The sequence below is a fragment of the Pseudophryne corroboree genome, chromosome 9 (genome assembly GCF_028390025.1).
Source record: "Pseudophryne corroboree isolate aPseCor3 chromosome 9, aPseCor3.hap2, whole genome shotgun sequence".
In the NCBI taxonomy this organism is placed as follows: Eukaryota; Metazoa; Chordata; class Amphibia; order Anura; family Myobatrachidae; genus Pseudophryne; species Pseudophryne corroboree.
In genome coordinates, this window is record NC_086452.1 from 220,017,748 (window position 1) to 220,043,486 (window position 25,739).

The following is a 25,739-nucleotide window of genomic DNA, read 5'->3' on the forward strand; positions in this document are numbered from 1 at the left end:
CCTGCGTGACACTGCAGTGCCACTCCTAGATGGGCCAGGTGTTTGTGTTGGCCACTTGTGTCGCTTAGCTTAGCCATCCAGCGACCTCGGTGCAAATTTTAGGACTAAAAATAATATTGTGAGGTGTGAGGTGTTCAGAATAGACTGGAAATGAGTGGAAATTATGGTAATTGAGGTTACTAATACTATGGGATCAAAATGACCCCCAAATTCTATGATTTAAGCTGTTTTTTAGGGTTTTTTGAAAAAAACACCCGAATCCAAAACACACCCGAATCCGACAAAAAAAATTCGGTGAGGTTTTGCCAAAACGCGTTCGAACCCAACACGCGTTCGAACCCAAAACACGGCCGCGGAACCGAACCCAAAAACAAAATACAAAACCCGAAAAATTTCCGGTGCACATCACACACACACACACACACACACACACACACACACACACACACACACACACACACACACACACACACACACACACACACACACACACACACACACACACTTTTTCTTCCATCCATCAACAACTTGCTTTCACTATACTGTATTTATAGACTAACAGTAAGATAACAATGTTACACTGTAAAATATAGAAGGATAACAGACTTCCACCATAGATTATAGAATACAGTTTTCAAACATAGATTGCAGAATGATGATGACAGTCTTCCACCAGTTTATAGAATCATAGCCTACCACCGCAGATTATAAAATCATAACAGACATCCACCACAGTTTACAGAATTATAACATTCCACCATAGATTATAGAATGAAAATGTATAAAATGATAACAGCCTTCTGCCAAAGATTATAAAATAATTACAGCCATAGTGACAGTGGAAAATCTATAATCAAGATATATACAAGTGATATTTATAATTATAACATGGTCTTTAATTAAATTGCTGTTTTGATGTATCCCACTATTTATTGTGAGATTTTAGCCTGGAGGAAAGTTTCCCTGTTTCCCCATGCCAGGTACAGTAGCTCCATCTCATGATGATGTGGATCAGGAATTGGCCTTACACCATACACTTTCCCGGTCAGTCACTTTGGGCAAAATGGCAACTCAAGGTCCAGTAAAAGAGTTGTAGACCATTACACTTCCTCCTCCATGTTTGACAGTTGGGGGACAATCCAATTAGACGCGAAGGGTGCGATGTGCTGTTGCTGCGGCATTTCAACACTGGCAACTGCACCCAATCTCGCCCCCTTCACAGGCTGAAATCAGCCCCAATTCATACAAAATTGCTCAGACCTTTATAGGGTAGCGAGCACATTTGTGTGAGTTCAGGCCACAGTAAAGTGCGCCTGCTGCCGCGATGACTCGCACCCATGTGATCTTCATGGCTAATTGAATTGACCCCTCTGTGTTACAGGTGTTTGTTTACTAAGAAGTGGCTTGTAAGAACTGTCACTTCCTACTGTGTGTGTAAGCACAAAATTTATAAGGGCAATGTTTTTAATACAGTAGCAAAACATGAGGGTATATTTACCAAAGGTCGATTTTAAATAAATATAAATCAATCTAAATTGATGTTGTGTTTCAGGCATTAAAACACACAATTACTAACATAAATGGGAAACAGCGAGGGGGACCCATGGGAAACAGCAACCACAATATGGTCACATTCATTATCAGTTATCATAAGCATCCTTACATAGGCTCAACTAGGACTTTAGCAAAGCCAACTTTGATATGATGAGGGAAGCTTTAAGGGGCATTGAATTGGAGACTTTGTTTCAAGGAAAGAATACTACAAAGAAATGGGAGGTATTAAAAACGCTGCTCGCTAACTATATTCGGCAATTCATTCCCATGGGCAGCAAACAAAGGAGTAAAAATTCCAAACCAATGTGGCTCAACAAAAAGATTAAGGAACTGAGGGGCAGATGTATTAACCTGGAGAAGGCATAAGGGAGTGATAAACCAGTGATATGTGCAAGGTGATAAAGGCACCAGCCAATCAGCTCCAATATGTAAATTAACAGTTAGGATCTGATTGGCTGGTGCCTTTATCACCATGCACATATCACTGGTTTATCACTTCCTTATGCCTTCTCCAGGTTAATACATCTGCCCCTAAATGGGCAAAAAGAGGCAAGCATTCAAAAAATATTAATCAGACGGGAAAGTGGAGTCATTCCAGTACTATAAGGATTGTAACAAAATTTGCAACCAAGCAATATGAGCGGCTAAAATAGAAATTGAAAAGCTAGTAGCAAAGGAAAGTAAATCAAACCCCAATAAAGTTTTTTAAAAACATCAACAGCATAAGATTAAAGAAGGAGAGTACAGGCCCTTTAAAGGACAAGTTGGGCATCTTAATCAAAGACGATATTAACATAGCGGACAAATTAAATTAGCTTTTCTCATCTGTATTCACAAGGGAGGACCAGATGGCGGGATTAACGCATAACCTCAACAATGATAATGTCCCACTGCTAAGTGCTTGTTTAAGTGAGGAAGTAGTCTGCAACCGATTAAATTTTTTTCAAGATTAATAAGTCACCTGGTCCCGATTGAAATCACCCGAGTGTTCTCATGGAACTACACTCCGAATTAGCAAGTCCGCTATCCGCTATCTTTGATTTTCATTGACTCACTGACATCAGGCATGGTTCCCAAAGACTGGCGTATAGCGGAAGTTGTGCCGATATTCAAAAAGGGAAGTAAATCTGAATCAGGTAATTATAGACCAGTAAGCCTTACATCTATAGTGGGGAAAGTACTGGAAGGTATTTTAAGGGATAGAATACAGAAGTTCCTGGAAGCCAACAAGGTTATTAGGAATCAACATGGATTTGTGAAGGATAGATCATGTCAAACAAACTTTTTAAGTTTTTATAGAACAGTTAGCGTTAACCTAGATCAGGGTAAGGAGGTGGATGTAATCTTTTAGACTTTGCCAAAGCTTTTGATACAGTACCGCACATGAGACTTATCTATACGCTACAAGAACTGGAGCTAGGGAAGGAGCACAATATGCACTTGGGATAGAAATTGGCTGAATAATAGGGATCAGCAAGTAGTGGTAAATGTAACTTTTTCAAATTGGACTGAAGTACTAAGTTGCGTGCCTCAAGGGTCTGTATTGGGACCACTGTTGTTCAACATTTTCATAAATGATCTAGCAGTAGATCTAGAGAGCATGGTGTCAATTTTTGCAGACAATACCAAACTGTGTAAGATTATAAATTCGGAGGGGGATACTGAGTCTCTGCAGAACAACCTGTTTAACCTGGAAACATGGGCAGCAAAATGGAGAATGAGGTTCAATATAGACAAGTGTAAGGTAATGCACTTTGGTAGCAAGAACAAAAATGCTACCTACATACTAAATGAGGAAAAACTAGGGGATTCTGTACTGGAAAAAGATTTAGGTGTTCATATAGACAACAAACTCAGCAGTAGTACTCAAAGTAGCATTGCAGCAAATAAGGAAAACAAGGTATTAGCATACAAAAAATGAGGAATGATGCAAGGCATGAGAGTGTTATAATCCCATTATATAAATCACTTGTTGTTACGTTCACTGTACTTGGTACTCCTGGAACTGGGCGGATGAGCCCCAAGTATAGGAACGTAATGCTGCAATAGATACGGAGCTCGGCAGCACCCCCAAGGATCTCTAACTCCATTGTCTCACCCTCGTTGTCAGCCTACGCCTGCATGGCTACGGTTTCTTGGGCCCACGGTGGCTGCGTTTGAAGGGCGGATTATGTCTGCCCAACTCCGATGCCTCCCGGTCTTAGTTGGAGACAAGGCGTAGACTGAGACGGGGCGATGACAAGGGGAACCTCTAACTAGAGAAGGAAGTACCCAGTTAGGGGTGCTACAGAACTTAAATAAAGTATGTGCGGCACAGCCGCCAAGACAAAAAACTACAACAAAGGCAGTGCTGTCCACACACCGACACAACACTGCTGTGTTTTCCGGTGACGACAGAACACGCAGAACCCTCTGCAGAAGATCCAAAGCAAAAGCAACAGGTAGCTACGGCCTAGGCCGAGGGACGCGGCAAAGCCACTACTCACAAAACCGGTACGAATACTGGCAAAAAGGATAGGAACCCCCAAAGTAGCTGATACAGGCTCTCAGGACCGGAGGACAGGCAGAATTCCAAACGACAGACCAGTGGACACCAAGAAGCAGGATACTGGATCAGACACAGGCAAAGCCACAGGACTCCTGGACAGGAATGCTTCAAGGCAGGATACTGGATCAGACACAGGCAAAGCCACAGGACTCCTGGACAGGAATGCTTCAAAGCAGGATACTGGATCAGACACAGGCAAAGCCACACGACTCCAGGACAGGAATGCTTCAAGACAGGAAGCAGATAGACAAAAGCTATCAGCGGCGTCTGTGTCAGGCAGTGAGGGAGAATATAACAAGGAATACCTCCAATCACAGCAGGGACCCTAATTAATTATGTCATGCAGCTGCCCTGCTGCACGACTCCAAACTGACAGGTGCAATTAACAGACAGGTGAGGCTAAACACATGGAAACAGGCTGCAATAACACAGACTCACCACCGGCGGCAAACAAGAGTCTTCTAAACCAGAGCAAAGGAAATCCTGGCCTGCAAGAGAACTATAACATAAAATACATGAATGTCACGATCCTGACTGTAGTTCTCGTATTTGGTGACTTACCCCTGCCATCTGTCCTGGATTCTGTGCCGTTTTACTCACTGAGATAAACAGCTTGTCAGCACCATGAGTTTCCTGAGTCCTGAGTTCTCTGCCTGGAAGGTAATAGTTAACGAGCTCTACCTGTGATTAATCTTTGGTGTGAGTCTGAATTCAGCAATCTGAAGTTTAGGCCTAAAAGCCAGCATCCTCTGTTGTTTGCAGAAGTTCAGGCTTCAGTGTTCTCTCGGCCTGCTAGGCCTCGCTCCACTTCACAGCCTAGTCTAGAGTACTCACATGACAGTGACTGTTCACCTGACCCAGAGCTGTCCAATCCTGTGCCAGCCTGAGACTCTCTGAATCACCTGACACTGCTCACCAATCACCAAGGACCAGGAAGTATAAGTCTGAAGGCTGGAGTTGGAAATGCTGCCAGTTCCTCGTGTCACACACAGCTCTGTGTGAGATTTGAAGCTGAGTTCCCTAAAGGTTGCCCTTGTACTTCAGTTCCTGTAAAAACTCTATTCCTTTGCTACCCAGTTTGGATTACATTTGTGTTACCACTGATATCCAGTCTCAACTTAAAGGCACAGTTGCAGTGTTTCATTTTAAAGGCACAGTCACAGTATTCTACAGTTTCAACTTAAAGGCACAGTTGCAGTGTTTCATCTTAAAGGCACAGTCACAGTATTCTACAGTTTCATCTTAAAGGCACAGTCACAGTATTCCACAGTCTCAACTTAAAGGCACAGTTGCAGTATTCCATAGTTTCATTTTAAAGTCGCAGTATTCCACAGTCTCAACTTTAAACCACAGCTGCAGTATTCTACCGTCACAGCCACAGGGTTCTTCAGCCTCGTCCTAAGTTACAGCCACAGTCATCGTTCTACTTTCAGCTGCGTTTCCAGTTATATCCAGTACCAGCCCGCATTACAGTTGCATCCCAGTCTCACTGGTAACCAGCCCGGTTATCAGTCTCACCAGTAACCAGTCTGTCTTACTATCTTGCCAGTAACTTTGAGTACATAAGCACCTACTCCTGTGACACTATATCCAGTACAGTCTCACCTATACATTCATCATCCTGCTATCAAAGTCCCTGGTGATCCAGTGGTCAGGATACGGCTTCTTCTGCCGAGGCCCGGGTTTGATCCCCGGTCAGGGATTGCTCCTTCTTCTCACTGATTCCTACAGACCAGCCTAATATTCACATAGTCCTCCAGTTGCCCGCACAGACTTCACTAACACCGGGTTCACAAAAACCACAGTCATAACAGTAGGAACTGGCCTCATGGACCTGGCCGAAAGTGTTTGTCTGACGCAGGACCTCCTAAGCAATATTGCAGGACGCTTGGAGGGTTTGGAGTCGACTCAGCATCAATTGGCACAGTGTCTGCAGCAGAATTCGTTCTCCAGAGATTCTCTGACTTTCTGCACTAAGACTCCTGACCAACTGCAGATTTTCTACCAGATGTTATAACAGTTACAAGAACTTTTGTCTAGTATTCTTTCTGTGATGCCTGATCTCTTCAGGAATACTACCAACGTTGTTGATCCTGTTTTGTCCTATCCGGTTACTAAAGTCTCTTCCTCTGTGCAAGGAAAAGTTGTTCATCAGAGCTATCCACGGCCCAAGCTCTCTGAAGCTGAACGTCAGCAGCGTTGGGAGCTACACCTCTGTCTTTACTGTGGAAATTCCGGTCATTTTGTTAAAGATTGCAATCTTCGCAAGCCAGGAAATGGTGACAAATCTCAGTATCATAGCGCTCATGTCTACAAGTCATCCACAGTAGCCGATCCTGCTACTGCTGACGGGGGTGTCAAGAAGGCTACTCTGAAAGAGACTCAAATTTATGACTGGAGTCCAGTGATTAAAATACCTTATCCAAAGTTGGGTGTCCAGAGAAGAATGTCCAAGCCATTTAGAGTCACAGAGGAGTCCGTGTCTACAGCCCAGGGAGGGGCGTCCGTGTCTACAGCCCAGGGAGGGGCGTCCGTATCTACAGCCCAGGGAGGGGCGTCCGTGTCTACAGCCCAGGGAGGGGCGTCCGTGTCTACAGCCCAGGGAGGGGCGTCCGTGTCTACAGCCCAAGCAGGGGCATCCGTGTCTACAGCCCAAGCAGGGGCATCCGTGTCTACAGCCCAAGGAGGGGCGTCCGTGTCTACAGCCCAAGGAAGGGCATCCATGTCTACAACCCCAGGAGGGGGTTTAGAGCGTCCAGCCCCAGGAGGGGGTTCAGAGTGTCCAGCGCCAGGAGGAGGTTCAGAGTGTCCAGCCCCAGGAGGGAGTTCAGAGCGTCCAGCCCCAGGAGGGGGTTCAGAGCGTCCAGCCCCAGGAGGGGGTTCAGAGCGTCCAGCCCCAGGAGGGGGTTCCGAGTGTGCAGCCCAAGGAGGGTTATCCAGTGTTCAGGCTCTAGTAGGGGCATATGAGTCTTCTACTCAAAAAGGAGTATCTGATCTGTCAACCCCAGGAGGGGTGCAGGAGATAGCAACCCTGAGAGAGGTGTCTGATTCGTCAAGACCAGGAGGGGTCACCACAGTTTCAGCCCCAAGGGAGGTATCCAGAGTCAAGTTTCCAGATGGTAATCTTTGTGCTACTGATGCAGTTATGAACTCCTGTTTGCTGTCTTCTGAGAGCACCACCATGTTGGCATCCAGCATGGTTCAGGTCCAGGATGGACCATCTGAACACTTGGATTCTACTCACTCCGGTTCCAGCCGGAATCCATCTCCTCCGTTTCCAGCCGGTCCAGCAATACTCCAGGCCCAGCCTGGTCAGTCCATCCCGGTTCCAGCCGGTCCAGCAATACTACAGGCCCAGCCTGGTCAGTCCGTCCCAGTTCCAGCCGGTCCAGCAATACTCCAGGCCCTGCCTGGTCAGTCCGTCCCGGTTCCAGCTGGTCAAGCAGTTCTCCAGGCCCAGCCTGGTCAGTCCGTCCCAGTTCCAGCCGGTCCAGCAATACTCCAGGCCCTGCCTGGTCAGTCCGTCCCGGCTCCAGCCAGTCCAGCAATATCCCAGGCCCAGCCTGGTCAGTTCGTCCCGGTTCCAGCCGGTCCAGCAATACTCCAGGCTCAGCCTGGTCAGTCCGTCCCGGTTTCAGCCGGTTCAGCAATACTCCAGGCCCTGCCTGGTCAGTCCGTTCCGATTCCAGCTGGTCCAGCAATACTCCAGGACCAGCCTGGTCAGCCCGTCCTGGTTCCAGCCGGTCCAGCAATACTCCAGGACCAGCCTGGTCAGTCCGTCCCGGTTCAAGCCGGTCCAGCAATACTACAGGCCCAGCCTGGTCAGCCCGTCCCGGTTCCAGCTAGTCCAGCAATACTCCAAGACCAGTCTGATCAGTCTCCTTTGGCTCCAGCCAATTCAAGTATCCTCGGATCTAATCCAGTCCTACTCGTCCAGCCAAAGATTTCTCCAGTTTCAGTCTGTTCAAGCTCATCTGGACTCAAACCAATTCCAAGCATTGGTCAGAGTAAAGAACTTTTGTCAGTTGGTCCCAGTAAAGGACTTCCACCATCTAGTTCAAAAATTAGACTTCAGTCTGTCTCTGATTCTGTTTCCTTGTCTTCCAGCACTGAGTCCACAGCTTCTGTGGGGAATTCTAATACCTCTTCTCCTCGATGTCGGGATAATTCTGCTGTAGCATCTAAAGTTAAGAAAAATACCAAGGCTATTGACCTAATGTCTGAATGTGTACCTCAGTCTAATGTTGTTTCAGTGGCATCTGTTTCCTTGAGTCCAATTTCATCCTCCACTCAGTCTTCAGAACATTCAGCCAATGCTCCGTTTTCTGACCCATCACTTTCTGAGCAAGATAATGCCTTGATGAACCAATACATTAAGAATTTCAGGAATGCCAAGAATTGGAAAACAGTACAAAGACAACAGCCTGTTGATTTAAGAGTTGGTTATTTTTCCATTGATTCCACTCCAAGTTCCTTTTGTTGTTCTAAACTTGTTAATGCAGCTTACAAAATGGATGTTGTTACTCCCAAAGAAGACTGGTATCTTCCAATAGACTTGGACTCAGACTCTGAATTTGATCCAGTTTATGATGCTACTCCTTTCCTGGGAGGTCCCGTTCGTTCCTGTTATGCTTTAACACATGAAGAGGTTCCAGAATTACCAAAAAACTCTACAGGTCTCTGTATGAAAAGTCCTCGTTATAGAACAAGATTTAATTTAAGCCTCAGTGGAGTGCTAGCCTCAAAAGTACAATTCTCTCGTACTACTAATCTAGGAAAGGAACCTTCTACAGTTTATTCCTCAGTCCTTGATGAAGGAAATTCCAGTTTTGTCAATGATGGATGGTCTACCTGTTCAGAAGATGAAGATCAGGAAGACTTCTGAAGAATCCAGCTTAAGTTTTGTTTCTGGACCCTCTGGTTTCCACTTTTCTGAATCTTTGTGTACAAGTTATTCATCAAGTTCCTCTAAGACCAAAGATGGGTGTCCGGAGTCCACCCTTGAAGAGGGGGGTACTGCCACGATCCTGACTGTAGTTCTCGTATTTGGTGACTTACCCCTGCCATCTGTCCTGGATCCTGTGCCATTTTGCTCACTGAGATAAACAGCTTGTCAGCACCATGAGTTTCCTGAGTGCTGAGTTCTCTGCCTGGAAGGTAATAGTTAACGAGCTCTACCTGTGATTAATCTTCGGTGTGAGTCTGAATTCAGCAATCTGAAGTTTAGGCCTAAAAGCCAGCATCCTCTGTTGTTTGCAGAAGTTCAGGCTTCAGTGTTCTCTCGGCCTGCTAGGCCTCGCTCCACTTCACAGCCTAGTCTAGAGTACTCACATGACAGTGACTGTTCACCTGACCCAGAACTGTCCAATCCTGTGCCAGCCTGAGACTCTCTGAATCACCTGACACTGCTCACCAATCACCAAGGACCTGGAAGTATAAGTCTGAAGGCTGGAGTTGGAAACGCTGCCAGTTCCTCATGTCACACACAGCTCTGTGTAAGCTTTGAAGCTGAGCTCCTCTAAAGGTTGCCCTTGTACTTCAGTTCCTGTAAAAACTCTGTTCCTTTGCTACCCAGTTTGGATTACATTTGTGTTACCATTGATATCCAGTCTCAACTTAAAGGCACAGTTGCAGTGTTTCATCTTAAAGGCACAGTCACAGTATTCTACAGTTTCAACTTAAAGGCACAGTTGCAGTATTCCATAGTTTCATCTTAAAGTCGCAGTATTCCACAGTCTCAACTTTAAACCACAGCTGCAGTATTCTACCGTCACAGCCACAGGGTTCTTCAGCCTCGTCCTAAGTTACAGCCACAGTCATCGTTCTACTTTCAGCTGCGTTTCCAGTTATATCCGGTACCAGCCCGCATTACAATTGCATCCCAGTCTCACCGGTAACCAGCCCGGTTATCAGTCTCACCAGTAACCAGTCCGTCTTACTATCTTGCCAGTAACTTTGAGTACATAAGTACCTACTCCTGTGACACTATATCCAGTACAGTCTCACCTATACATTCATCATCCTGCTATCAAAGTCCCTGGTGATCCAGTGGTCAGGATACAGCTTCCTCTGCCGAGGCCCGGGTTCGATCCCCGGTCAGGGATTGCTCCTTCTTCTCACTGATTCCTACAGACCAGCCTAATATTCACATAGTCCTCCAGTTGCCCGCACAGACTTCACTAACACCGGGTTCACAAAAACCACAGTCATGACAATGAACAGAAAGTGAATAGGAATGAACCACTGCGTGTGGTTCATAACAGTACCCTCTCCTTACGGGTGGACACCGGACACCCCACAACAGCCAAGGAAACAGAAGTAAAACATAAAATACATAACCAAAATGCAAAACAGGAATGAGCCACTGCTGTGTCTCATAACACCTGTGAGGCCACATCTCGAATAATGTGCACAATTTTGTGCACCCTACTACAAAAAAGGATATCCTGGAACTAGAAAAGTTTAGAGACGTGCAACCAAATTGATTAAGGGGATGGAGATGCTAGAATATGAGGAAAGGTTTGCTAATCTAGGCATGTTTACACTGGAAAGAGGAGATAAAGGGGTAACATGATTAACATTTACAAAAATATAATGGGACAATACACAGAGCTTGCGGGGGATTTTTTTTTTTGTAAGATCAACACAGAAGACGCGTTGACATCCGCTTAGGTTAGAGGAGAGTAAATTTCGCACACAGAGACGTAAAAGGTTTCTTCACTATTAGGACAATAGGTATTTGGAATTCCCTGCCTGAGAGAGTAGTAATGACGAACTCTGTCAGTACTTTTAAGAATGGGCTTGATGGATTCCTAATGGATAAGGATATACAGGGTAATAGTGGATAGATCACGCACTATAGAAGAAAAAAAGAGGAATAAACATAACGGCCAACATTCACAACAGATAAAATTGTCCTAAAAATAATACAGTGTAGGAGACCACAAACAGGTTGAACTCGATGGACAAATTGTCTTTTTTCAACTCAGAAACTATGTAACATTTAAAAAATGTATTATGTTAATAAATAGTTAGTATATGTGTTTTTTAGCCCCTGAAATGTAACATTGATTTAGATAGATTTTTTGACTTGGGGCCTACGATAAATCTAGTTACATATCTGGACATTACCTGCTCATTGTAATGTGGTATACAATGAACTCGACGGCTTTATAATATGACATACTATGAACTGGGGCACTTTAATATAGCACAGTATGAACTGGGGCACTGCATGACATAATGTGAATGTGGTTTTGCAAGAAATCGCAAAACTACAACTCCGTTCTCTAGCATGCAGGGGGCTGCCCAGCACAGGGCAAGACCACCCTGCATGCCAGGTCCTCCCCCACCGCTGAAATGCGAGCGCATCACTAAACAGTGATGCAGTTGCAACTTAAGGGTAGCTTCCTGCCTCCGCAGCCTAGTTACGAAGGCAACTGTCGGGCTGCCATGTTTTGGGTCGCCGTGGCCCGTCCCACCAATGGTCTGGACACGCCTCCATTGTACAGACCACGCATCCCCCAATGCCGCAACACCGCCTCCTAAATGCTGCGATGATGCCCCATCGCTGCCCCCTGCCGGGACTTAGATTGTGATCGCAATCTAAGTCCTTGCGCATGCGCAGAAGTGCAGAGATCACCAAATATCATTCACTACTGAATTAGGCCCTCAATCTTTACCAGATAAAGTAACTAATTTTCACTTACATAAATGGCTCAGGGCCAGCTGCATCATCGCTTGGAAAGTGATTAAATGGAGAGTGAAAAAGTACCAGCCAATCAGCTCCTAACTGCCATTTTCAAACACAGCCCGTGACATGGCAGTTAGGAGCTGATTGTCTGGCACTCTCCCACTCTCCATTTTATCACTTTACAACGGGATGATGCATCTAGCCCTCAGTCTCTTTCTCTTCCACGATCATAAATATATCTACCAACAGTGTTTAAGCATGGGGTGGTTGACTTATCTGATCTCCAACAGGAGCTGATTTGTAAGATGTTGCACTGTAAGACCGTATAACGCTGCCTGTTCCCTTTACACTGCACAGCTTGAATACTTGGGCTAGGGATTTGGCTTGCCCCCGGTTCGTGACAATAGCAGTCTCTGTCACTCAGAACTCTGTAGTAGAGGTGTTCACTAGCTGGACCTGTATCAGCGGTTCCTCACTGCACAAGATGGCTGCAGCCTCTGCGCCTTTCACTAGGCTTGGCAGTGTCCGGTCTCCAGCTGCGAAGTATCAAACTCACCTGGCTCTCTGCTTCCCGGTAGCACCCCGCTGCTTCTGCTCTGCAGCACAGTTCTCACCACCCAGTGTGACCATTCGGTTGGCATGGGTGACCCAGCTCCCGCTCCGCTCTTCACTCAGCGTGTCCAGCACCTCCAATCACTTCCAAGAGACTCCTTCTTCTTCCCACAAGTCTCCTTTGCTCCCAGACTGCCTTGTCCAATCTGCAATCACTATCAGGACCATGTGATAAGACCATGGTCTGTCCTTAACCCCTGCTGTGCTAACACTTCACCTTCACTGCTGTAAACACTGTAAGTAAACTTTTAAAGGGGCACCCCCCCACTTTCCGGGGTGCCATAATGGCACCACTTTCAAACCCCTAGTTGCAGGTCTGCCAACAGCCCAGGAAAAGTAGGAATTCAGACATGAGATACGAATAGAGTGTAATTGACTGTCACAATTGTCTAGGGGGTATATTTACTAGAGATGAGCGGGTTCGGTTCGCCGAGAACCGAATCCCCCCGAACTCCACGTGTCAAACACGGGTCCGAGCCAGGCTCAGTTGTTCCCGCCTGACTCGGAAAACCCGAACGAGGCAAAACGTCATCATCCCGCTGTCGAATTCTCACGAGATTCGGATTCTATATAAAGAGCTGCGCGTCGCCCCCATTTTCACTCGGGTATTGTAGAGGGTACATAGAGGACGTGGCTATGTTCTCTCAGTATCAAATATCAGTATCAGTGTTTATTGCTGCTCAGTAATACTAGTACAGTGTCTCTCTTGTACTGCATCTTGCTGCTGTAGGGTTCTGTGGTAGTAGGGTCCTGTGACTGTGCATCGGTCATCATCATTCCAGTCACAATGGTATCTGGGGGGTGACAATTCCAGAGTGCTTTTGTGCTGCTCAGTAATACTAGTACAGTGTCTCTTTTGTGCTGCATCTTGCTGCTGTAGGGTGCTGTGGTAGTAGTGTCCTGTGACTGTGCATCAGTCATCATCATTCCAGTCACAGTGGTATATGGGAGGTGACAATTCCAGAGTGCTTTTGTGCTGCTCAGTAATACTAATACAGTGTCTCTCTCGTGCTGCTCAGTGTCAGTTCTCAGTAGTATCATCAGTGCTCAGTATCAGTGCTCAGTAGTATCATCAGTGCTCAGTATCAGTGCTCATTGTCTTGTGGTGCTCAGTAACACTACATTACTAATACTAGTACAGTGTCTTGTGCTAAATATGCTGCTCAGTGTCAGTTCTCCGTAGTATCATCAGTGCTCAGTATCAGTGCTCAGTAGTATCATCAGTGCTCAGTATCACTGCTCATTGTCTTGTGGTGCTCAGTAATACTACATTACTAATACTAGTACAGTGTCTTGTGCTAATCGTGCTGCTCAGTGTCAGTTCTCAGTAGAGATGAGCGGGTTCGGTTTCTTTGAATCCGAACCCGCACGAACTTCACTTTTTTTTTCACGGGTCCGAGCGACTCGGATCTTCCCGCCTTGCTCGGTTAACCCGAGCGCGCCCGAACGTCATCATGACGCTGTCGGATTCTCGCGAGACTCGGATTCTATATAAGGAGCCGCGCGTCGCCGCCATTTTCACACGTGCATTGAGATTGATAGGGAGAGGACGTGGCTGGCGTCCTCTCCATTAGAATAGATTAGAAGAGAGAGAGAGAGAGAGAGATTGTGCAGACAGAGTTTACCACAGTGACCAGTGCAGTTGTTGTTAAGTTAACTTTTATTTAATATATCCGTTCTCTGCTATATCCGTTCTCTGCCTGAAAAAAACGATACACAGCAGTCACACAGTGTGACTCAGTCTGTGTGCACTCAGCTCAGCCCAGTGTGCTGCACATCAATGTATAAAAGCTTATAATAATTGTGGGGGAGACTGGGGAGCACTGCAGGTTGTTATAGCAGGAGCCAGGAGTACATAATATTATATTAATTTAAAATTAAACAGTGCACACTTTTGCTGCAGGAGTGCCACTGCCAGTGTGACTAGTGGTGACCAGTGCCTGACCACCAGTATAGTAGTATATTGTTGTATACTATCTCTTTATCAACCAGTCTATATTAGCAGCAGACACAGTACAGTGCGGTAGTTCACGGCTGTGGCTACCTCTGTGTCGGCAGTCGGCACTCGGCAGGCAGTCCGTCCATCCATAATTGTATAATTATATACCACCTAACCGTGGTATTTTTTTTTCTTTCTTTATACCGTCGTCATAGTCATACTAGTTGTTACGAGTATACTACTATCTCTTTATCAACCAGTGTACAGTGCGGTAGTTCACGGCTGTGGCTACCTCTGTGTCGGAACTCGGCAGGCAGTCCGTCCATCCATAATTGTATTATAATATATACCACCTAACCGTGGTTTTTTTTTCGTTCTTTATACCGTCGTCATACTAGTTGTTACGAGTATACTACTATCTCTTTATCAACCAGTGTACAGTGCGGTAGTTCACGGCTGTGGCTACCTCTGTGTCGGAACTCGGCAGGCAGTCCGTCCATCCATAATTGTATTATAATATATACCACCTAACCGTGGTTTTTTTTTCGTTCTTTATACCGTCGTCATACTAGTTGTTACGAGTATACTACTATCTCTTTATCAACCAGTGTACAGTGCGGTAGTTCACGGCTGTGGCTACCTCTGTGTCGGCACTCGGCAGGCAGTCCGTCCAACCATAATTGTATTATATACCACCTAACCGTGGTTTTTTTTTCATTCTTTATACCGTTGTCATACTAGTTGTTACGAGTATACTACTATCTCTTTATCAACCAGTGTACAGTGCGGTAGTTCACGGCTGTGGCTACCTCTGTGTCGGCACTCGGCAGGCAGTCCGTCCAACCATAATTGTATTATATACCACCTAACCGTGGTTTTTTTTTCATTCTTTATACCGTCGTCATACTAGTTGTTACGAGTATACTACTATCTCTTTATCAACCAGTGTACAGTGCGGTAGTTCACGGCTGTGGCTACCTCTGTGTCGGCACTCGGCAGCCCGTCCATAATTGTATATACCAGTGACCTAACCGTGGTTTTTTTTTCTTTCTTTATACATACATACTAGTTACGAGTATACTATCTCTTTATCAACCAGTCTATATATTAGCAGCAGACACAGTACAGTGCGGTAGTTCACGGCTGTGGCTACCTCTGTGTCGGCACTCGGCAGCCCGTCCATAATTGTATATACCACCTAACCGTGGTTTTTTTTTCTTTCTTTATACATACATACTGCAGTGCCACTCCTAGATGGGCCCGGTGTTTGTGTCGGCCACTAGGGTCGCTAATCTTACTCACACAGTCAGCTACCTCATTGCGCCTCTTTTTTTCTTTGCGTCATGTGCTGTTTGGGGAGGGTTTTTTGGAAGGGCCATCCTGCGTGACACTGCAGTGCCACTCCTAGATGGGCCCGGTGTTTGTGTCGGCCACTAGGGTCGCTAATCTTACTCACACAGCTACCTCATTGCGCCTCTTTTTTTCTTTGCGTCATGTGCTGTTTGGGGAGGGTTTTTTGGAAGGGACATCCTGCGTGACACTGCAGTGCCACTCCTAGATGGGCCCGGTGTTTGTGTCGGCCACTAGGGTCGCTTATCTTACTCACACAGCGACCTCGGTGCAAATTTTAGGACTAAAAATAATATTGTGAGGTGTGAGGTATTCAGAATAGACTGAAAATGAGTGTAAATTATGGTTTTTGAGGTTAATAATACTTTGGGATCAAAATGACCCCCAAATTCTATGATTTAAGCTGTTTTTTAGTGTTTTTGGAAAAAAACACCCGAATCCAAAACACACCCGAATCCGACAAAAATAATTCGGTGAGGTTTTGCCAAAACGCGTTCGAACCCAAAACACGGCCGCGGAACCGAACCCAAAACCAAAACACAAAACCCGAAAAATTTCAGGCGCTCATCTCTAGTTCTCAGTAGTATCATCAGTGCTCAGTAGTATCATCAGTGCTCAGTAATAGTGCTCATTGTCTTGTGGTGCTCAGTAATACTACATTACTAATACTAGTACAGTGTCTTGTGCTGCATCGTGCTGCTCAGTATCAGTGCTCAGTAGTATCATCAGTGCTCAGTATCAGTGCTCAGTAGTATCATCAGTGCTCAGTATCACTGCTCATTGTCTTGTTGTGCTCAGTAATACTACATTACTAATACTAGTACAGTGTCTTGTGCTGCATTGTGCTGCTCAGTATCAGTGCTCAGTAGTATCATCAGTGCTCAGTATCAGTGCTCAGTAGTATCATCAGTGCTCAGTATCACTGCTCATTGTCTTGTGGTGCTCAGTAATACTACATTACTAATACTAGTACAGTGTCTTGTACTGCACCATGCTGCTCAGTGTCTGCCATTTGATATAATTCCCGTGATACTGGCTTTTAATTCTAGTGATTTTGTCATTTTCTTCCAGTGATTTGGACCAATAATACCATTGATTAGAACAAATAATTCCTGTGATACTGGCTTTTAATTCTAGTGATTTGGTCATGTTCTTCCAGTGATTTGGACCAATAATTCCATTAATTAGGATGAATAATTCCAGTGATATTGCCTTATGATTCACATGATGCTGGAGTCTAATTCTAGATGGGCCAGGTGTTTGTGTTGCTTAGCTTAGCCATCCAGCGACCGCCATCCAGCGACCTTGGTGCACCTCTTTTTTTCTTTGCCTCATGTGCTGTTTGGGACTATTTTTTTAAGTGCCATCCTGTCTGACACCGCTGTGCCACTCCTAGATGGGCCAGGTGTTTGTGCCACCCACTTGGGTCGCTTATCTTAGTCATCCAGCGACCTCGGTGCAAATTTTAGGACTAAAAATAATATTGTGAGGTGTGAGGTGTTCAGAATAGACTGAAAATGAGTGGAAATTAATGTTATTGAGGTTAATAATACTATAGGATCAAAATTACCCCCAAATTTTATGGTTTTAGCTGTTTTGGAGGTTTTTAAAAAAATCACCCGAATCCAAAACGCATCTGAATCCAAAACCCGAAAGGGTGGTTTTGCTAAAACACATCCGAATCCAAAACACGACCGCAGACCCGAATCCAAAACCAAAACACGAAAAATGCCCGCAGCACATCTCTAATATTTACTAAAGAATGGTTTTCTTCAATTTAAATCGATGTTGTGCTTCCAGGGCTAAAACACACATTTACTAACATTTAAAATGTAATTAGAAAAATCGTGTTAGTAATTGTGTGTTTTAGCCACTGGAATGCAACATCGATTATGATCATTTTTTATCAGTTTAAAATTGATAAAAACTAGAGAGATGTACGGCGGGCACTTTTCGTGTTTTGGGGTTTGGTTTTGGATCTGGATCCCCGCTCGTGTTTTGGATCTGGATTGGTTTTGCCAAAACCATTCTTTCAGGTTTTGGTTTTGGTTTTGGATCTGGATGATTTTTTGGGGGGAAACATAAAAACAGCTAGAATCGCAGAATTTGGGGGTAATTTTGATCCTACGGTATTAACCTCAATAACATTCATTTCCTCTTATTTCCAGTCTATTCTGAACACTGAACACCTCACAATATTGTTTTTAGGCCAAAAGGTTGCACCGAGGTGGCTGTATGACTAAGCTAAGCGACACAAGTGTGTGGCACAAACACCTGGCACATCTAGGAGTGGCACTGCAGTGGCAGACAGGATGGCACCTTTAAAAACTAGGCCCCAAAGAGCTCATCACGCAAAGAAGAAAAAGAGGTGCAATGAGGTAGCTGGGTGACTTTGCTAAGCGACACAAGTGTGCGGCACAAACACCTGGCACATCTAGGAAGGGCACTGCAGTGGCAGACAGGATGGCACTTTTAAAAACAAGGCCCCAAACAGCTCATCATGCAAAGAAGAAAAAGAGGTGCAATGATGTAGCTGGATGGCTAGGCTAAGCAACACAAGTGTGCGGCACAAACACCTGGCCCATCTAGGAGTGGCACTGTAGTGGCAGACAGGATGGCACTTTTAAAAACTAGGCCCCAAGGAGCACATCATGCAAAAAAGAAAAAGAGGTGCAATGAGGTAGCTGGATGACTTTGCTAAGCGACACAAGTGTGCGACACAAACACCTGGCCCATCTAGGAGTGACACTGTAGTGGCAGACAGGATGGCAGATTTAAAAACTAGGCCCCAAACAGCACATGATGCAAAGAAAAAAGGAGGTGCAACGAGGTTGCTGGATGGCTAACCTAAGCATGAGAAGCTGAGCCACCAGTCATGAACATAGGCCAAGGCCTTAGCCTTTCCTTGCCACTTCGTGTAGTGAATGGCATATTGCCAATTTTACGTTTCTTATCAGATAATTTCTTTTTTTTCTGATTATTATTATTATTTTTGCTTCTTGGATTTTACATGCCCCCTATGACATTGGGCATTGGCCTTAGCAGATGACGTTGATGGAATTGCATCGTCAATGTCATGACTGGTTGCAGCAGCAGCTCCAGAATTAGTACTAGGAACTGTAAGTGGTTCCTGATCTTCCACTATTTTTTCCTCCAAATTGTTGTTCTCCATTTCAAGGGACAGCACCCCTTCATTATTACAGCACACAGAACAGTGCCCCTTTATTTTCACAGCACCCCTGTATTCTTACAGGATACAGGACCAGTGTAATGTTATTTTAACAGCAGCAGCACCCCTAAATATATACAACATACAGTGTCAGTGTAATGTTATTTTTTATTTATTTTTTTAAACAAATTTTATTGAGTAGATGAGAGAGTAAAAACAGGACATGAAATACAAATTTGACCTACACAGAGCCCTCATATAAACATCCAAAAATTTAAACAATCACAAGAGATTATTCAGTGTATTGTTATTAAGACATCAGCATACAGGAACAGTGTGCTTTTAATTTTTTTACTGCACCAAAACTTTTATAGCAGACAGGGCCAGTGTAATGTTATTAAGACATCAGCACCCCTATATTTCACAACATACAGGAACAGTGTGCTTTTAATTTTTAACTGCACCAAAACTTTTATAGCACACAGGGCCAGTGTAATGTTATTAAGACATAAGCACCCCTAAATTTCAAAGCATACAGGAACAGTGTGCTTGTAATTTTTAACTGCAGCCAAATGTTAACTGCAGACAGGGCCAGTGTAATATTATTAATACATCAGCACCCCTATATTTCACAGTGCCCCTGCCCCCTGTACAACACAGTGACAGACAGGACAGCAACACACATGTACAGCTGCAGCACCCGGCAGTGACAACAGTGACAGCCAGGACAGCAGCAACAGCACCCCAACACAGCACAGATAAACCACAGTGACTGCAGCAGCACCCCAACAGAGCACACACTAAACCCACCCGACACCACCACCCACAGAGAGACAGAGGTCTGTCTCCCTCACTTTCCATGTCCAGAGTGAAAATGGCGTAGACGCGCGGCTGTTTATATGGGATCCAAAGCCCGCGAGAATCCGTCAGTGGGATGATGACGTGTTGTCTTGTTCTGGTTTCCGAGTTTGGCGGGAAGTCCTGAGCCGGGCTCGGATCCAGGCTCGAGACGTGAAGTTCAGGGGGGTTCGGTTCTCAGGAAACCAAACCCGCTCATCCCTAATAAAAACCTTTAATAAATATACCCCTATTGTTCTTACTATCTGGAGAATATTTACTAAAGATATGCAAATTACCAACTCAATTCTGCCCATATGATGTTTTTAGGGTTTCAAAACAGCTTCCCCTTACATGGATGTTTCAATACATGGGAAAATAACATCCACTTGTTTATTACCGTCATTGCTATTAAATCCTCTTAGTACAATTCCCAATGTTTAACCATACCAGACAAACATCTCACACCCAGGAGAGAGCTGCTTGATACTTCTAACACTAACAGACTATTAACTTTAAAATGTACAAGATTAATCATCCTACAGATTCAAAAGCATTAACTTCCATGTTAATTACCTACATCTTAATGTTGCATTTAATCATAAAAGTTCCCTATAGAATGTTAATTTAAAGACTAAATATTTAATTATGACAGACGTGCTCTGCGCGATTGTAATGCATAGAACACATTTAACCAAAGCACCTTGTAAAAACAATTCTTTAATCAAAAATATTTATTAAATAACTAGTGTTTTATTGGATAAATTTGTGTCATTTTGTTTACTATACCTACAGTAAGTTGGTATCTGGATGATAGATCTACATTGTTTATATAGACAGTCGGGTTGGTGTTGGAATGCCGGCGGGCGGGATCCCGGTGGTCAGAATACAGACACTGGGACCCCGGCCCCATTAAGACCGGCAGCAGGGCGAACGCAAAGAGTCCTCTTGCGGGCTCGCTTCGCTCACCACGCTGCAGGCTCGTTTGCTCGCTGCGCTCACCACAGGTCTTATTCCCGCTCTGTGGGTGTCATGGACACCCACGAGTGGGAACAGCCCTGGCGCCGCTGCCAGCAACCTGGCAGCTGGGATCCCTGTGTCGGTATGCTGTCCGCTGGGATCCCGACCACCGGGATATTGACTACATCCCAGACAGTCAATAGGTCCACACCATTTGGTTGACATACATTAGGTCGACAGGGTCAAAAGGTCCACACAGAGAAAAAGATAATGCAGATGCACACTCTATAGTACTAATCAGAATAATTATTATAAACTTGGTAATCAGAGTGTTACATAGGTGAGAGGTAATAACTAGACAGTGCTTAATGTCGACAAGTACAAAAAGTTGACCTGTTCAAAAGGTCAACATGACAATGTTCGACACACATATAATCAAAACAAGCTTTTTGGGAGTTTTCACATATTTTTCATCTTGGGCTTGATTTACCATCCACATAGACTACAATTGGAAACGGTAACCTAAGCATGGCACAGCGAGCCCGCGAAGATCTACATTTGCTATAATTGTGATCACATATCATGAAACATAGAAAATTACACCAAATTGTTTTTTAAAACTTGTGACGACAATGTCTGTATTTACCATTTCAATGTTGACCTTTTGACCCTATTAACCTTTTGTACCTGTCTACATTATACCTGTGTACCATTTGACTCTGTCCACCTAATGCATGTCGACCATATGGGGTTGACCTAATGACTTTCTATCTAATTACTGTAGCTCTTCTATACCACACCCAAAAAAAATGTACATGCAGCTCATTGTAACATCTAATGTAACTGTTCATTTATTTAATGTTTTACGCTGTGAAAAAATGGATTTATTCTTCCTAAATGTTACTGTATTACAGTGCAGCGGTCAGGCGCGGGAGCGGGGTCCGGTGAGTATGGTGTTTTTTTTTAGTTTTTCCCCCCCAATGTGTAGCGGCGAATCTACTGGGAGGGGGGGGGGGGGGCATTACTACTGGGCGGCATTACTACTGTGGGCAAACTACTTGGGGCATTACTTCTGGGGGGGGCTTTACTACTGGGGGCATTACTACTGGGGGGCATTGCTCCTGGGGGGGCATTACTACTGGGGGAAAACTACTGTGGGCACGCTACTGGGGGCATTACTAACGGGGCTAACTACTGGGGGCATTACTAACAGGGGCAAATTACAGGAGGGCATTACTACTGGGTGTATAACTACAGGGACATTACTACTGGGGGCATAACTACAGGTGCATTACTACTTGGGGGCAAACTACAAGTGGGCTAAACTACTGGGGGCTTAACTACAGGGGTTAAACTACGGGGGGCATTACTAATGGGGGGGCAAACTACAGGAGGGCATTACTACTGGGGCCAAACTACAGGAGGGCATTACTACTGGGGGTATAACTAAAGGTGCATTACTACTTGGGGGCAAACTATAAGGGGGCAAACTACAAGGGGGCATAACTACAGGGGTTAAACTACTGGGGGCATTACTACTTGGGGCATTACTACTGTGGACTAAACTACAAGGGAGCAAACTAAAAGGGGGCTAACTACTGGGGCATTACTAACAGGGGCATACTACTGGGGGCATTACTAACAGGGGCAAACTACATGAGGGCATTACTACTGGGGGTATAACTACAGGAGCATTACTACAGGGGGGCAGAACTACGGGGGGGGCAGAACTACAGGGGGGCAGAACTACAGGGGTTAAACTACTGGGGGCATTACTTCTGGAAGCAAACTACAGGAGGGCATTACTACTGGGGGTATAACTACAGTGGTATTACTATTTGGGGGCAAACTATATGGGGGCTAAACTACTGGCGGCATAACTACAGGGATTAAACTACTGGGAGCATTACTACTTGGGGGCATTGCTACTGGGGGCTAAACTAGAAGGGGGCAAACTAAAAGTGGGCATAACTACAGGGGCTGAACTACAAGGGGGCAAACTACAGGGGGGAATGACGACTGGGGGCATTACTACTGGATGCTAAACTACAAGTGGGCAAACTACTGGGGCTAAACTACTGGGGGCATTACTAACGGCAAACTACATGGGGGCTAAATTACAGGGGCTAAACTACTGAGGTCATAACTGCAGGGACATTACCACTGGGGGCATAACTACTGGGCCTAAATTACATGGGACTAAACGACTGGGGGCATTGCTACAGGCAACATTACTACTGGGGGCAATACTACACAGAGGCATTACCATTAAGGGCATTACTACTGGGGGCACTATTAATGAGGGCATTGTAAAGGGGGCACTTCATAAGGGGCATCACTCCTGGGGACATAAGGGGCACTACTATTGCGGGTATTGCATAAGGGGCACCACCACTATGGGCACTATATAAGGGGCACTACCACTGTGGGCACTACCAGTACAGTGGACATTGCATAAGGAGCACTACTACTGTGGGCATTGTATAAGGGGCGCTACTGCTATGGGCATTATGTGTATTACGGTGTGCTGCTACTATGGACATTATTACTATTGTGTGACCATGCCCCTTTTTGAGACCACACCCCCTTTTTATTACATGGGCGCCTTGGAGAGGGGGGTGAGTTCCACCACCTCTCTAGGACCACTTTAAGCACTGGTGTTACGTAATTATGATTTTTATCTGCCTCCTTATTCAAAACACAGTGATTCCCTCTTTATACAGTAAGTGTATTGTGATTCCAGAAGTTGATTGGCTAGATAAATGCAGTGGTTTTATGATGGTTTGGGCAAAATAACACGTTATAAAATATACTATAAATGAGATGGACATCGACAGCTGACTACAAAACCCCATAAAATCCGCTAAATAGTAGTGATGAGCACCGGAAATTTTTCGGGTTTTGTGTTTTGGTTTTGGGTTCGGTTCCGCAGCCGTGTTTTGGGTTCGAACGCGTTTTGGCAAAACCTCACCGAATTTTTTTTGTCGGATTCGGGTGTGTTTTGGATTCGGGTGTTTTTTTTCAAAAAACCCTAAAAAACAGCTTAAATCATAGAATTTGGGGGTCATTTTGATCCCAAAGTATTATTAACCTCAATAACCATAATTTCCACTCATTTTCAGTCTATTCTGAACACCTCACACCTCACAATATTATTTTTAGTCCTAAAATTTGCACCGAGGTCGCTGGATGACTAAGCTCAGCGACCCAAGTGGCCGACACAAACACCTGGCCCATCTAGGAGAGGCACTGCAGTGTCACGCAGGATGGCCCTTCAAAAAACTACTCCCCAAACAGCACATGATGCAAAGAAGAAAAAAAAGAGGCGCAATGAGGTAGCTGTGTGACTAAGATAAGCGACCCTAGTGGCCGACACAAACACCTGGCCCATCTAGGAGTGGCACTGCAGTGTCACGCAGGATGGCCCTTCCAAAAAACACCCCCCAAACAGCACATGACGCAAAGAAAAAAAGAGGCGCAATGAGGTAGCTGTGTGACTAAGATAAGCGACCCAAGTGGCCGACACAAACACCTGGCCCATCTAGGAGTGGCACTGCAGTGCCACGCAGGATGGCCCTTCCAAAAAACACCCCCCAAACAGCACATGACGCAAAGAAAAAAAGAGGCGCAATGAGGTAGCTGTGTGACTAAGATAAGCGACCCAAGTGGCCGACACAAACACCTGGCCCATCTAGGAGTGGCACTGCAGTGTCACGCAGGATGGCCCTTCCAAAAAACACCCCCCAAACAGCACATGACGCAAAGAAAAAAAGAGGCGCAATAAGGTAGCTGTGTGACTAAGATAAGCGACCCAAGTGGCCGACACAAACACCTGGCCCATCTAGGAGTGGCACTGCAGTGTCACGCAGGATGGCCCTTCCAAAAACTACTCCCCAAACAGCACATGACGCAAAGAAAAATGAAAGAAAAAAGAGGTGCAAGATGGAATTGTCCTTGGGCCCTCCCACCCACCCTTATGTTGTATAAACAGGACATGCACACTTTAACCAACCCATCATTTCAGTGACAGGGTCTGCCACACGACTGTGACTGAAATGACGGGTTGGTTTGGACCCCCACCAAAAAAGAAGCAATTAATCTCTCCTTGCACAAACTGGCTCTACAGAGGCAAGATGTCCACCTCATCATCATCCTCCGATATATCACCGTGTACATCCCCCTCCTCACAGATTATCAATTCGTCCCCACTGGAATCCACCATCTCAGCTCCCTGTGTACTTTGTGGAGGCAATTGCTGCTGGTCAATGTCTCCACGGAGGAATTGATTATAATTCATTTTAATGAACATCATCTTCTCCACATTTTCTGGATGTAACCTCGTACGCCGATTGCTGACAAGATGAGCGGCGGCACTAAACACTCTTTCGGAGTACACACTTGTGGGAGGGAAACTTAGGTAGAATAAAGCCAGTTTGTGCAAGGGCCTCCAAATTGCCTCTTTTTCCTGCCAGTATAAGTACGGACTGTCTGACGTGCCTACTTGGATGCGGTCACTCATATAATCCTCCACCATTCTTTCAATGGGGAGAGAATCATATGCAGTGACAGTAGACGACATGTCCATAATCGTTGTCAGGTCCTTCAGTCCGGACCAGATGTCAGCATCAGCAGTCGCTCCAGACTGCCCTGCATCACCGCCAGCGGGTGGGCTCGGAATTCTGAGCCTTTTCCTCGCACCCCCAGTTGCGGGAGAATGTGAAGGAGGAGATGTTGACAGGTCGCGTTCCGCTTGACTTGACAATTTTGTCACCAGCAGTTCTTTGAACCCCAGCAGACTTGTGTCTGCCGGAAAGAGAGATCCAAGGTAGGTTTTAAATCTAGGATCGAGCACGGTGGACAAAATGTAGTGCTCTGATTTCAACAGATTGACCACCCGTGAATCCTTGTTAAGCGAAATAAGGGCTCCATCCACAAGTCCCACATGCCTAGCGGAATCGCTCTGTGTTAGCTCCTCCTTCAATGTCTCCAGCTTCTTCTGCAAAAGCCTGATGAGGGGAATGACCTGACTCAGGCTGGCAGTGTCTGAACTGACTTCACGTGTGGCAAGTTCAAAAGG